We start from the raw sequence: 16,076 nt of genomic DNA on the forward strand, positions 1-16,076 counted from the left end.
AAAAAAATGTCGCCCGAATGAATTTTCGTCGAAAGAAAATTTGGATTTTCTTTTTGATGGTGAAGTGAACGATTTTCGTCCAATCAGAATTTCTGATCGCTCGAACAATTTTTCGCTAGACAGTTAGTGGCCACCTTTAGCCTTAGTCAGAAAGAGACGACGCACTACAACATCTTTTTACTTAACCGGGGCTTCCTCCTGCCCCAAAGCATTGATGCGTCCCTGGCAGTCATCCCATTGTCCTCTGTTTGTCCGCAATCCTCCCCGGTAACTAGCTCAGTTAGGTCCAGTCTGAGTCAGCCAGGGTCTTCTGCGCATGCAAGTGCTGGCGCTATGTGGGGTGGGCAGGCCCGGTGGTGGGAGGGGGGGGGGGGGGGGGCGCCACAGATTTTCTTGCCTGGAGTGACAAAATGGCTAGAAACGCCCCTGGCAGTAATAAACTGAATTACACCAGCAACAAGCATGCAGCTAATCTTATCAGTTCTGACAATATTGTCAGAAACCCCTGACCTGCTGCATGCTTGTTCAGGGTCTATGGTTGAAAGAATTAGAGGCAGAGGACCAGCACGGCAGCCAGGCAACTGGCATTGCTTAAAAGGAGATAAATATGGCAGCCTCAATATTATTCTCACCTCGGGTTCCCTTTAAAAGTGCAACGCAAAGACAGTGGGCCCAAGTTTTGGTGAGCCTTTTCCCAGAAAATTCACATAATTGTGCAGGTTTTCTCAAGAAAATACACGTAATGTGAGTAGATTTGCCCAGAAAATACATGCAATCATGGTGGCAGATTTGCCCAGAAAATACATGCAATCATGGCGGCAGATTTGCCCAGAAAATACATGCAATCATGGCGGCAGATTTGCCCAGAAAATACATGCAATCATGGCGGCAGATTTGCCCAGAAAATACATGCAATCATGCGGAAGATTTGACCAGAAAATACATGCAATCATGGGGCAGACCTGGCCAGAAAACACTTCAATCATGTAGCAGACCTGGCCAGAACAGTCGATACACCTGCTAATATAAATTAAAAAAAAAACATTTACTCACCTGAAGCAGCAGCAGACCTCCTGTCCCGGCCTCCGTCCGGCGCAGCTCCCACAATCCTCTGCAGCAAGCCAGCAACTGAAACTCCCGCGCTTAGAGCAGGGCTATGGGAAAATGGCGCCCGAAGCCCTGCACTGCAGACTCAAAGTCTCCAGAGCAGGGCTTCAGACGCCATTTTACTGTAGCCCTGCTCTGCCGCAGCTGTGGGCTGCTGCTGTCAGTGAACTGACACAGCGTCTATTAGACGCCGAAAGTCAGTTCACGCTGGGGGGTGCTTGGAGAATGTCGCTGCCATTGCTCCAGTATAGCTAGTATAGTTGCCCCCAATATAGCTAGTATAGTTGCCCTTAGTGTAGGTAATATATTTGCCCCAGTATAGCTAGTATAGTTGCCCCCAGTATAGCTAGTACAGTTGCCCACAGTATAGCTAGTACAGTTGCCCACAGTATAGCTAGTATAGTTGCCCCAGTATAGTTAGTATAGTTGCCCCAGTATAGCTAGTATGGTCACCCCCCAGCCAGTATAGCTAGTATAGTTGCCCCCAGACAGTATAGCTAGTATAGTTGCCCCCAGCCAGTACAGATAGTATAGTTGCCCCAGCCAGTATAGCTAGTATAGTTGCCCCCAGCCAGGATAGCTGCCCCCAGTATAGCTAGTTTAGTTGCCCCAGCCAGTATAGTTGCCCCAGCCAGTATAGTTGCCCCAGCCAGTATAGCTAGTATAGTTTAGTTGCCCCCAGTATAGCTAGTATAGTTTAGTTGCCCCCAGTATAGCTAGTATAGTTGCCCCCAGTATGGCTAGTATAGTTGCCCCAGTAAGCTAGTATAGTTGCCCCCAGTAAGCTAGTATAGTTGCCCCCAGTAAGCTAGTATAGTTGCCCCCAGTAAGCTAGTATAGTTGCCCCCAGTAAGCTAGTATAGTTGCCCCCAGTATGGCTAGTATAGTTGCCCCCAGTATGGCTAGTATAGTTGCCCCCAGTATGGCTATTATAGTTGCCCCCAGTAAGCTAGTATAGTTGCCCCCAGTAAGCTAGTATAGTTGCCCCCAGTAAGCTAGTATAGTTGCCCCCAGTAAGCTAGTATAGTTGCCCCCAGTATGGCTAGTATAGTTGCCCCCAGTAAGCTAGTATATTTGCCCCCAGTATGGCTAGTATAGTTGCCCCCAGTAAGCTAGTATAGCTGCCCCCAGTAAGCTAGTATAGTTGCCCCCAGTAAGCTAGTATAGTTGCCCCCAGTAAGCTAGTATAGTTGCCCCCAGTATGGCTAGTATAGTTGCCCAAAGTAAGCTAGTATAGTTGCCCCCAGTATGGCTAGTATAGTTGCCCCAAGTAAGCTAGTATAGTTGCCCCCAGTATGGCTAGTATAGTTGCCCCAAGTAAGCTAGTATAGTTGCCCCCAGTAAGCTAGTATAGTTGCCCCTAGTATGGCTAGTATAGTTGCCCCCAGTAAGCTAGTATAGTTGCCCCCAGTATGGCTAGTATAGTTGCCCCCAGTAAGCTAGTATAGTTGCCCCCAGTATGGCTAGTATAGTTGCCCCCAGTAAGCTAGTATAGTTGCCCCCAGTATGGCTAGTATAGTTGCCCCCAGTAAGCTAGTATAGTTGCCCCCAGTATGGCTAGTATAGTTGCCCCCAGTAAGCTAGTATAGTTGCCCCCAATGTAGGTGCCCCAGGAGTGGGAAGCAGGGCTAGATGGAGGGGCTGTGGAGGAGTCCCTCACCTGGGACCCCTCCTTCTGCCTCTCTCTCCCCTCTCCAGCAATGCATAGCGGCGACAAGTGCGGGGCGGCCGGAGGCGTACAGAGAATTACTCACCTGATTTCCGCGTTCCAAGCGCTGGCAGCGTCATGACGTTACAGGTCTCCACCTTCAATGCCGCTCACTGTGCTTCCGCTAATCAGGAAGCACAGTGGGCGGCATTGGAGGCGGAGACCTGTAACGTCATGACGCTGCGCTCCACGCTTGGAACGCGGAAATCAGGTGAGTAATTGTCCGTACGCCTCCGGCCGCCCCGCACTTGTCGCCGCTAATTTCTGGAGGGGGAGAGAGAGGCAGAAGGAGAGGTCCCAGGTGAGGGAGGGGGGGATATTTCCCCCCTCCCCACCGCTGCCTCCACAGCCTCTCCTTCTAGCCCTGCTTCCCCCTCCTGCTGTGCTGCTGTGGGGGGTCGTGGCGACACCCCCCTGGGTGTCTGACACCCGGTGCGCCCCGCCCCCCTGCGCTCTATAGTAGGAACGCCACTGGATTTACCCGCCAGATAGATTTGAACAGAAAATTGTATGGTGTGTACCTAGCATGAGTCATACCTCCCAACTTTTGGAGCCAGGAAAAATGGACACTAAGACACGCCCCTGCCACACCTTTAACCACTCCCCCGTATTTCAAAACCACACCCCTCCCCTATACAGTTTCTCCCTCCATCCTATGCAGAGATTGGCGCAGGAAGCGATGGTAGGCAAGCTATTTAAAGAATAATCACAGCACACATGTCATAAAGGATATAAATTAGAGTAAACAGCTCTACATGAAGAGTTATGGATATATTAAATAAGAAAATAAAGACTGAAATGTGCAAAATATTAAATTCTTTATTTCTGGCAAAAAACTTCACATATCAGAAATATTAACACAGTGCCTACAAGTGCATAACTCTAGTCACAGGACTGTAAATGCATAAATCACACAGCTATCCCTAATTAAGGATCTTGTGTCACAATATGGGTTATTAATAAGAGCAAGAGCACAGAGGAATGCAACCAATATGATTGATCCATACAGGATTTCTAGCACTTCACAAGCATATTGAAAGATAAGAAGATATCCCCCTCACTATTCAGATGCTCTGTAACCAGATAGCCAGGGATCGCTATCTTAAGGCCACATACACACATCAGACTATAGTCTTTGGAAACTGAAAGATCACAGACCAATCTTACCACCCTTCATGTAGTATGAGAGCCATTCTGTCAGTCAATAGGAGAGAAGGAGGCGGCACTAGTTGCTGCTGGCAGACTTAGTGGGGGTCGGTGGCAAAGCTCGATGTGCCCCCAGACAATAGCAAATATATGCAACAACAAAAAGGTAGAAAGAGTCCGGGCACCAAGAAGCTGCAGAATCCACGTTTATTTCATCCCCACAAACCGACAGAAAAGGGTGCACAGGGCTGGTCTAACAGCCGTTTCACAAGCACAAAAACACTTGCTTCCTCAGAGACAACTTGCCCCAGGAACAATGACATATTTATATACATTTCAATGTAAAAGAAGGAGGAGAACGGAGGGAGGGAGGGTCCACTCACCAGTCAGCTGTCCGGCTCATTACCGAGCGTGCATCGTTGTTGACACAACGCCCCGAGCCTCCCGGCGCGCACCGCACATAGGCTCCGCCCCTTTCGGGGATGATACCTCCAGGAGTCCTTCTCCAATCAGAGTCATCCGCGTCACTTGCGTGATGACGTAACCATGCGCGCAGCGGCCAGCCGGAAGGTAACAATAAGCCAGTTTCCGCGTTCCACCCAGCTGGTAACCTGGGGAACGCGTCTGACGTCGACAGCCTCCGGCTCCTCCTATAACCAGATAGAAGAGACAAAAGAAAGAAACATTAAAAACAGTAGAAACAGTAAAAACAGTGGGAATAAACTTGTATAATGCTATATAGTCATGCGTTAGGATGGAGCAGAATTTACAGACATGTTCACAACAGGGGAATACATTACATCAGAGCTAAAACGGACACAGCCTCCCCTACTTGAGCTCTATCCTAACTTTTAAGAAGAAAATAGTACGCATAAGATAGTAAAAAGAAAGAGACCACCCAGCCTGTATTCATGTATCAAAATATGGAGAAAAACCACCGCACAGTGGTCTACCTAATGAACAGGGGTCTCAATTGTTGGGAACGAAAACCTCCAAAATTTGTATGAAGGGAAGAAGGGGGGGGGGGGGGGGGGGGAAGGAAAGCGGACTGTTCTCGAGAAAGTTACCACCAAACCTGGGTTCTAATGTTTATCCAAGAAGCAGTGTAACTCATTGCGTTCATTTAGACCCAGGTTGCTACAGGCATCTGAGACAGATATTAGTCTTGCCTCCTCCCTACGTAGAAACCTTTCCCTATCCCCTCCTCTATGTGGAATGTCTACCCAGGGTCGGACTGGGACACTAAGGGCCCACCAAGGAAGTTTCAGCCTGGGGCCCCCCCCCGATCCCCTCCTCCTCGCCACACCCCCCCCCCCCCCCCCCCATTTTGCATGAGTTTATGGTAGGGAAAAGATTGTGAGCACTTCTGAGGACAGTCTCCAATAGGGATATGTCCACATGCGGCGCGCGCAGCGCGCCGCAGCGAAAGTAAATGGGTGTCACCACGCACTGGAACATCGGCGTGGTCACGATGAGTCATGGGCAGACTTAAAAAAAAAAAAAACATAAGTAGCGGTGTTATTCACAGAGATTAGGTCCGACCAGATACATTTTAGATAAAATATTCAAGTAGTTACATGCCTCATGATAATTCATCAAGTAGTCAAATCGCAGCAGATTTTCCGACAAAATGCAATCAGGTTGGCAGCTGATACCCCCACAAAATGCAATCAGATTGGCGGCAGATACCCCCCAAAATGCAATCAGGTTGGTGCCAGATACCCCCCCCCCAAAAGTGGGCAGCAGTGACCAGAAAATCGTAATGTGGGCAGCAGACACCTGAAAATCGCAATGTGGGCAGCAGTGACCAGAAAATCGTACTGTGGGCAGCAGACACCAGAAAATCGTAATGTGGGCAGCAGACACCTGAAAATCGCAATGTGGGCAGCAGTCACCAGAAAATCGTAATGTGGGCAGCAGACACCTGAAAATCGTAATGTGGGCAGCAGACACCTGAAAATCGTAATGTGGGCAGCAGACACCAGAAAATCGCAATGTAGGCAGCAGTGACCAGAAAATCGTAATGTGGGCAGCAGACACCTGAAAATCGCAATGTGGGCAGCAGTGGCCAGAAAATCGTACTGTGGGCAGCAGACACCAGAAAATCGTAATGTGGGCAGCAGACACCTGAAAATCGCAATGTGGGCAGCAGTCACCAGAAAATCGTAATGTGGGCAGCAGACACCTGAAAATCGTAATGTGGGCAGCAGACACCAGAAAATCGCAATGTAGGCAGCAGTGACCAGAAAATCGTAATGTGGGCAGCAGTCACCAGAAAATCATAATGTGGGCAGCAGACACCTGAAAATCGTAATGTGGGCAGCAGACACCTGAAAATCGTAATGTGGGCAGCAGACACCTGAAAATCGTAATGTGGGCAGCAGACACCAGAAAATCGTAATGTGGGGAGCAGACACCTGAAAATCGTAATGTGGGCAGCAGACACCTGAAAATCGTAATGTGGGCAGCAGTCACCAGAAAATCGTAATGTGGGGAGCAGACACCTGAAAATCGTAATGTGGGCAGCAGTGACCAGAAAATCGTAATGTGGGCAGCAGTGACCAGAAACCCCCCTCCCTCACCTAGGGGCCCCCCCTCCAGAATTGCAGCCAGCGGCAAATAATCACTTACCAGCATGACGGAGATGAGATCCGTAGCTCTGCGTGCCGCTGGCTGGTCTGCTCTCTGCTTCCTGAACTGACTGTCCAATCACGCTCTCGCAGTACTTCCTGCGAGAGCGTGATTGGACAGTCAGTTCAGGAACCAGAGCAGACCAGCCAGCGGCACGCAGAGCTACGGATCTCATCTCCGTAACTCATGCCGTTAAGTGATTCTTCCCCGCTGGCTGCAATTCTGGAGAGGGGGGGGAGCGCGGAAGGGGGGCCCCTAGGTGAGGGAGGGGGGGGGGAGGCTTCCGCCCCTCCCCGACGATCTGTGCACAATGTCCCCCCTTCCTGCGCTTAGCCCCCCTCCTTTTTAGCACTGGGGCCCCCAGGAGGCGGGACGGCCGGGGCCCACCGATGGGACCATCGGTGGTTCGGTGGGCCTGTCCGAGGCTGTGTCTACCCATTTCAGACCACAGAATCTAAGGACATCAGCACACCCTCCATGACTTTCCCTGATATGGGCGATTAGTCTTGAGGCCCCCTTCCCAGTTTCTATAGAATGATAGTGCTCCTGAAATCGTGTGCACATTTGTCTAGTGGTTTCCCCGATATAGAAACGACCACAGGGACAGACCACTGCATACACTACAAATTTTGATCTGCAGTGCATGAATTCTTTAATATCCACAGTTAGGCCCCCCTAACGTACGGACCTACCCGGAATAAACTGGCTACAATGGGTACAGTTATGGCATTTGAAATTGCCCTTGGGTCTCATTTTTTCCAACCAGTTTTGTTTCCGTGCGTTACGGAATTCGCTACGCACCACCACGTCGCCAATCGTTTGTGCTCGCCTAAATGATACCAGTGGTCTGTCCCCTATGGCCGATCCCAACCCGGGGCTCTCTTTCAAATCAGTCCAATTCTTCAACACACTGGACCGTATTTTATCCGCCATTGGGGAAAAGTTAAACACAAAGGGGGCAACCCGTTTGGTATTTTTAGATGTCGGGAGCTTTTTCTTTCCCGGTTTCCTAGACAACATTTCCGATCGTTGAATACCATCGGCTCTGTTGTAGGCCTGAATCAAAAGGGGAAGTGGATAGCCTCTGGCCAAAAGTCTAAGGCCAAGATCCCTACTCTGTGCCTCAAAATCCTCCTGTCTGGAGTTGTTCCTCTTAAGCCTCAGAAATTGACTAAATGGAATGGAATTGAGGACATGGCATGGGTGGAAGCTCGAATAATGGAGAATGGAATTTGTGGCTGTTACTTTCCTAAACCCTTTGCTAAGCAGTCTATCACCATCAGGATAGATCACCAGATCAAGAAACTCCAACGAGTCTCCTCCCCATACGCCAGTAAATCTCATGTTGAGATCATTGACAGAGAGCCAGTCCACGAACTCCAGGAACTGGGGTTTACTACCTCGCCAGATCAATAAGACGTCGTCCATATACCTGGCCCAGAAGACAATGGCGTGGCGATAGGGATTGGAGTCACTATAGATGTATTTTTCTTCCCAGACCCCCAGAAAGATATTTGCAAAGGTTGGGGCCACAGGGGTCCCCATCGCCACGCCTGAGGCCTGTCTGTACCAGGTATCGTTAAAAAGGAAGGCATTATGGGTCAGAACATAGGAGAGGCACTCCCCCAAGTTGTCTTTGAGGAAGCAAGTGTTTTTGTGCTTGTGAAACGGCTGTTAGACCAGCCCTGTGCACCCTTTTCTGTCGAGGCAGCCTCGATGGAAGCGGACAGTTAGTTCTGCGAGCGCGTAAGGCACAGTACCCCCACGCCAGGACCACTCCATACACATGTAAGCAACTCCAGCCATTGACTCTTTATGCATTTTACTATTTGTATGTTTTGCACTAACTATATGTATTGTATTATTTGATTGTATTGGGCATTACACTGATTGTGGTCTGGGACGCATGTCTGGATTTCTGGGCATGTGTCGCAGTCCACAATCCTTATCATTGTTTTTTGCACAGGCAATTTATGGTTAGCAGTAGCTTCTTCCCATTTGCACCGAGCACTTCATAGATGTTGCTGGCTGGCTATGTTTGCATGGTGATTCTTGTATCAACACATGTGATTACTTGATTGATTAATTTTCTCTGGCGGTCCTCTTATTGTGGGACATATGGGGGCATTTTATTGATTTTAATTGTTTATGATTGTGTGAGAATATATAATAAAGATTTTTTCTAATTTTGACACATGGTCTTGGAGTATATAATTATACATAATTATAAGTATACATATATAGGACTCCATTCATAAGGGAACCTTTTTCTTTTATGGTTATAAGGAAGTACAACTGTTCTGGACAGTGGCCACCCTCAAACGTTATGCTGACAAGCAGATTGCGGCTAGAGGCATTAGGAAATACAGTGAAGCTATAGAGTATCAAGACGACACGGATTTTATGAAAGTCTGGCAGGCTCAACAACTTGACAATGCTTGAAAACTGCAAAAAATAGTGCTGAATCGGAGTGAAGTGGAATATAACAAACTGGCAACAGAACTGGAGGAATGTAAATTAGAGCTGAGTCAACTCACCACACCGGAGCAGTATAAAGACACCCTGCTTAAGATCGATACCCGTTTAGGGTCTTTACAAAACAATATCAAAGAACGAAAGCTGAGAAAATTTAGGAGAGATCAGGACGACTTTCAGAAGGGTCGCATCTTTGACTGGGGACAACCACACAATATTCCAAAGAAAAGACCCTCAGGGAATAGAGGGGGTCAAGGAAGGAAGCACGGTTACTGGACAACGGATTCAGGATACGATTCTAGCCCAGATAGAGGAAACAAAAAACCAACTACTACACCGGAGAAACCTAGTACCTCACAAGAATGTGCAGGAGCCCCTTTCGGGGGAGGACCCGCCGGGGAAGGCGACACCCCAAGAAAGAAATCAGACAAATGAGTGAGGTGGCAACAAAGAACCCCTGGGAGGAAGTACTGGAGAAAGAAATAGAGGGTAACCCTCGGGAGGATGATCTCCAGATTATTAACATTTCAGGGATAGCATTGCACACGGGATGTGAATCCCTATTAAAGAAGGGGCTTAACTTTGCACCTAACTGTAACTTTGATAACTTTTCCTTTGAGGTGGACTGGTTCAAGGCCATTCGGAGACTCAATATCACCTCTATGTTCAATACCAATGGTACTGGTGAGAATGCTAGGGTAGCATCAACCCCCGAGGGACTTGGGGATTTGGGTTTTATTCCCAGTCCTACTGACCTTCAGGCTCTGGAAGACCTGAATTCCCTCTGGAATGAGTCTAATAGAGATGTCACAGGCACCATAGAGAACATAGAGGAGCAAAAAATACCATTTATTCCTTGTAAATTCACAAGAGAATTCCCGTCTACCCCTGGGTCTAGAATAGACCAGTTTGACACGAAGGTCAGAAATGACCTTAAGGCCCTCATCTACCCACAGGCCCAGAATAACCTTACCCCAGTAGAGGTGAGAGCCCTAGACTGTTTGAAAAAACACCCCCAGCTAGTTCTTAAAAAAGCAGACAAGGGGGGCAACTTGGTGGTTATGTCCAAAGAGGGATACGCCAGGGAGGCCCTTAGGCAACTGGAGGGACCAGATGGGTCCTATGTGAAATTAAATAGAGACCCTACTTTTCAGTATAAGAGAAACTTGCAGAGTCTTTTAAGGAAGGGGGTCGAGCTAGGATGGCTTTCACGTAGGCTAGGAGAAGGCCTATTTCCAGATTATCCTAGAAAACCCGTCTGGTACTTCCTCCCGAAAGTCCATAAGAACCTTGAGAACCCACCGGGTCGCCCGATTGTCTCAGCAAGGGGGTCGGTCACGGAACCCCTCTCAAAATACCTTGATTTTGTGTTGAGACCTTTTTTAACAAAAATCCCCTCTTATCTTGCAGATACACTGGCAGTACTAAGATGGCTGCCAAAAGTGGTATGGAAAGAGGACTACTAGCTCACTTCAATTGACGTGGAGAGCCTGTATACACGGATTCCCCAGGACAGAGGTGTCAAGGTACTGGAGGGTTTTCTCGCGGATCAAGGTAAGGACGTCGGCTGGGCCAGTTACATGGAGGAGTGCCTCTCCTATGTTCTGACCCATAATGCCTTCCTTTTTAACGATACCTGGTACAGACAGGCCTCAGGCGTGGCGATGGGGACCCCTGTGGCCCCAACCTTTGCAAATATCTTTCTGGGGGTCTGGGAAGAAAAATACATCTATAGTGACTCCAATCCCTATCGCCACGCCATTGTCTTCTGGGCCAGGTATATGGACGACGTCTTATTGATCTGGCGAGGTAGTAAACCCCAGTTCCTGGAGTTCGTGGACTGGCTCTCTGTCAATGATCTCAACATGAGATTTACTGGCGTATGGGGAGGAGACTCGTTGGAGTTTCTTGATCTGGTGATCTATCCTGATGGTGATAGACTGCTTAGCAAAGGGTTTAGGAAAGTAACAGCCACAAATTCCATTCTCCATTATTCGAGCTTCCACCCACGCCATGTCCTCAATTCCATTCCATTTAGTCAATTTCTGAGGCTTAAGAGGAACAACTCCAGACAGGAGGATTTTGAGGCACAGAGTAGGGATCTTGGCCTTAGACTTTTGGCCAGAGGCTATCCACTTCCCCTTTTGATTCAGGCCTACAACAGAGCCGATGGTATTCAACGATCGGAAATGTTGTCTAGGAAACCGGGAAAGAAAAAGCTCCCGACATCTAAAAATACCAAACGGGTTGCCCCCTTTGTGTTTAACTTTTCCCCAATGGCGGATAAAATACGGTCCAGTGTGTTGAAGAATTGGACTGATTTGAAAGAGAGCCCCGGGTTGGGATCGGCCATAGGGGACAGACCACTGGTATCATTTAGGCGAGCACAAACGATTGGCGACGTGGTGGTGCGTAGCGAATTCCGTAACGCACGGAAACAAAACTGGTTGGAAAAAATGAGACCCAAGGGCAATTTCAAATGCCATAACTGTACCCATTGTAGCCAGTTTATTCCGGGTAGGTCCGTACGTTAGGGGGGCCTAACTGTGGATATTAAAGAATTCATGCACTGCAGATCAAAATTTGTAGTGTATGCAGTGGTCTGTCCCTGTGGTCGTTTCTATATCGGGGAAACCACTAGACAAATGTGCACACGATTTCAGGAGCACTATCATTCTATAGAAACTGGGAAGGGGGCCTCAAGACTAATCGCCCATATCAGGGAAAGTCATGGAGGGTGTGCTGATGTCCTTAGATTCTGTGGTCTGAAATGGGTAGACATTCCACATAGAGGAGGGGATAGGGAAAGGTTTCTACGTAGGGAGGAGGCAAGACTAATATCTGTCTCAGATGCCTGTAGCAACCTGGGTCTAAATGAACGCAATGAGTTACACTGCTTCTTGGATAAACATTAGAACCCAGGTTTGGTGGTAACTTTCTCGAGAACAGTCCGCTTTCCTTCCCCCCCCCCCCCCCCCCCCCTTCTTCCCTTCATACAAATTTTGGAGGTTTTCGTTCCCAACAATTGAGACCCCTGTTCATTAGGTAGACCACTGTGTGGTGGTTTTTCTCCATATTTTGATACTTGAATACAGGGGGGGTGGTCTCTTTCTTTTTACTATCTTATGCGTACTATTTTCTTCTTAAAAGTTAGGATAGATCTCAAGTAGGGGAGGCTGTGTCCGTTTTAGCTCTGATGTAATGTATTCCCCTGTTGTGAACATGTTTGTAAATTCTGCTCCATCCTAACGCATGACTATATAGCATTATACAAGTTTATTCCCACTGTTTTTACTGTTTCTACTGTTTTTAATGTTTCCTTCTTTTGTCTCTTCTATCTGGTTATAGGAGGAGCCGGAGGCTGTCGACGTCAGACGCGTTCCCCAGGTTACCAGCTGGGTGGAACGCGGAAACTGGCTTATTGTTACCTTCCGGCTGGCCGCTGCGCGCATGGTTACGTCATCACGCGAGTGACGCGGATGACTCTGATTGGAGAAGGACTCCTGGAGGTATCATCCCCGAAAGGGGCGGAGCCTATGTGCGGTGCGCGCCGGGAGGCTCGGGGCGTTGTGTCAACAACGATGCACGCTCGGTAATGAGCCGGACAGCTGACTGGTGAGTGGACCCTCCCTCCCTCCGTTCTCCTCCTTCTTTTACATTGAAATGTATATAAATATGTCATTGTTCCTGGGGCAAGTTGTCTCTGAGGAAGCAAGTGTTTTTGTGCTTGTGAAACGGCTGTTAGACCAGCCCTGTGCACCCTTTTCTGTCGGTTTGTGGGGATGAAATAAACGTGGATTCTGCAGCTTCTTGGTGCCCGGACTCTTTCTACCTTTTTGTTGTTGTATGAGAGCCATACTCTACACAGTCTTTTCTATGGAGCTGAACTCCCCATTAGATAGAAATCTTTGCAAGATGCTGCACACACAGATGCTGTACAGACACAAAAGATCTGTAGCTGCAAAAGATCTGTTCCTGCCAAAAATCCATTCCTGCAAATTGCAATGATAGTCTATGAGATCTGCAGATCATCATACACACATGATTTAACTGACATTCATCTGCAGCTCAGATCCACCAGGATGGATTTTCAGATCTGCGGATGATTGCTTGATCTGCAGATGAATGTCAGTTAAATCATGTGTGTATGATGATCTGCAGATCTCATAGACTATCATTGCAATTTGCAGGAATGGATTTTTGGCAGGAACAGATCTTTTGCAGATACTGATCTTTTGTGTCTGTACAGCATCTTTGTGTGCAGCATCTTGCAAAGATTTTTTTCTGATGGGGAGTTCAGCTCCATAGAAAAGACTGTGTAGAGTATGGCTCTCATACAACATGAAGGGTGGTAAGATTGGTCTGTGATCTTTCATTTTCCAAAGACTATGGTCTGATGTGTGTATGCACCCTAAAGCTACGTACAGACATGTGATAACGATCGTTCGTACAGAAATACGAACGATCAATTAAGGGGAAAAATGAAAAGGTCGTTAGTAAAGAGGTTTTTAAAGTGGCCAACGATCAGATCGTTTCTGAACGAACGATGCGGAAGTGACGAACGTATGCAGCGCATCTACTATGCTAAACGATATGTAGAGTTGAGCCGAAATTTTCATAATTTCGCATTACCATAATTACGCATGCGAAATTTGCGATTACGATGCGAGTGGCGTCGGGTGCGGCGTAGTTACAATGTAACAAAGTTGTTACATTGTAATAACTTTGTTACATTGTAACTGATAGAACATTTCCGAGGCTATTGCGAGGGATCATTTATTTAAAGGGACAGGTAAGTATTAATGGTTAATTAAGAATATTAAAGGACTTTTTTCGTGGTTATGTTTTTTGTTCAATTAAAATACTTTTTCTAAGTGTTTGTGTGTTTATTTACTTTTAACTCTTAAAGGAAATGGGTAAGGGGTACAAGTACCTCTATACTCATTTCTCCTGGGAGGGGGGGTGGGCATCTGGGGGACCCCTTTTTAAAGGGGACTCCCAGATTCCACCATGAACCCCCCCCCCCAGGAAATCGCGGCCTCCACCTCCACCGCCCATCAGAGGTGGAGAAGAGCCCCTTGTCCTTGGATTGGACAAGGGCTCGGAGGGGGAGGGGAAAGCTTGGCTGCCCCTCCCCTTCCGAGACCCCCCAATCCATGGACCATGCGGGCTGGTATAGTCAGGGTGCAGAGCCCCACGCGGCCGGTGCTCCGCATTCTGGCTATCCCAGCCTGCATGGGGGACAAGGGGTTAAAGAGGTCTGGGAGGGGGGACCCCACGTAGTTTTTTTTTTTTATATTTCCCACACTCAGAACGAAGTAAGTAAAACTCTTCCCACTTGGGGGAATCTATGAAAATAATACACTATTGTTACCTGTGCAAAAAAAACTGACATTTTCCGCATTTAAAAGACATTTTTGCCCTTGAAACTTAAAAATCGATTTTCTCAAAAACTATAAGGTCTTTTTGAAAAAAAAATTTTCCTCTTATTCCCACTGATCCCCTTAATATACCCTGGGAATTTGGTGTTCCTACACTTTAAGCAGGCTTTGCTATTAACCATTAAAGTCGGCGGGTTTTTAAATGTATACATTTTTCCTTTGAAACTTTAACATCGATTTTCTCAAAAACTATAAGGTCTTTTTGAAAAAAAAAATTTCCTCTTATTCCTTCTGATCCCCTTAATATATTCTCCAAATTTGAGGCTCTTAGCATTTAAGGGGGCTTTGCTATTAACCCTTAAAGTCGGCGGCTACCTAACATTGATCCATGCGTCAACTTGTCCGCTTGGGAGCATGGCCATACGCATTAATTTCGTAATACCCACTGTAATGCGAAAATTACGCTTACGCGAAATTTCACGAAATCCTTCTTCATTACGATTATGTACTTACGGCCATAATCGTAATTACACTAATTACGCGAAATTTCGCAAAATCGTAATTACGTCATTACGCTCATCTCTAACGATATGAAGATCAATGAAACCGGAACGAACGTCAGTGGTAATGGCCAGTAGGAAAGAGGAAGTTGCGTACTGATCGTTCGCCCAACGAAAGTTCTTTCAGTAGATTTCAGGAAGTGACGTAAAGCCATCTTATAAAAGGCTTTGCATCAGTATAGATGCTGCTGCATTTGGTGTGGACGTTCGTTCGTTATAGTCGTTGTGTTTCCAGTGCAGCAATGGCATCACATATGTCCCCAAAACAGCGTGCTAGTGTTGCCTTATTAATTCTCTTACAAGTACGTAAAAATTTAAAAGTGCTTAGGCAAAAGAGGAAAGGCCGTGCATGGGCAAAGACCTGGCTCCAAGACAGAGATTTGATCTCACATGACAGCCTGTTACATGACCTCAGCATCTCTGCTCCAGATGATTACACGAATTATCTTCGCATGCCGCAAGCAGCATTCCAATACTTTTTAAATGTTGTGACGCCACTAATTTCTAAGGAGGATAGCTGGATGAGGAAGTCTATCACCCCAGAACAGCGTTTAACAGCTACCCTGCGCTTCCTGGCCACTGGACGCAGCCTCCAGGATTTAAAGTTCTCTACAGGAATTTCACCTCAAGCCTTGGGTATAATAATTCCTGAAACGTGCCAAGCAATAATTGATGCCTTGAAGGGTGAATTTATGAAGGTATGTACATTTTATGTTGCATAACATGTTATTAAAGGGATGTTACACTGATAATGCTATGAATGTGTCTGTGAAAATGAAGACCAGTTTTCTTAATAATCTGGTGACAGGGCCGGGCCGAGGCATAGGCTGGAGAGGCTCCAGCCTCAGGGCGCAGTGTAAGAGGGGGCGCAGAATTCATTCAGCTGTCATTCCTAATTGTGTTTGAAGCAGAAAGAAATAAGAAAAGGGGATACATGGCAGTGACTGCAAGCCAGATAACTACATATTAAGGTGTTGGGGAGGTTGTGGGCCCTGTGGGCCTCTTAGTCTAATAGCAATCAGTGTGTGACAGCTGAGGTGGGAGGGATGGAGGGGTCTCAGCCTTGGG

This window comes from Hyperolius riggenbachi, chromosome 7, assembly GCF_040937935.1.
Source record: "Hyperolius riggenbachi isolate aHypRig1 chromosome 7, aHypRig1.pri, whole genome shotgun sequence".
In the NCBI taxonomy this organism is placed as follows: Eukaryota; Metazoa; Chordata; class Amphibia; order Anura; family Hyperoliidae; genus Hyperolius; species Hyperolius riggenbachi.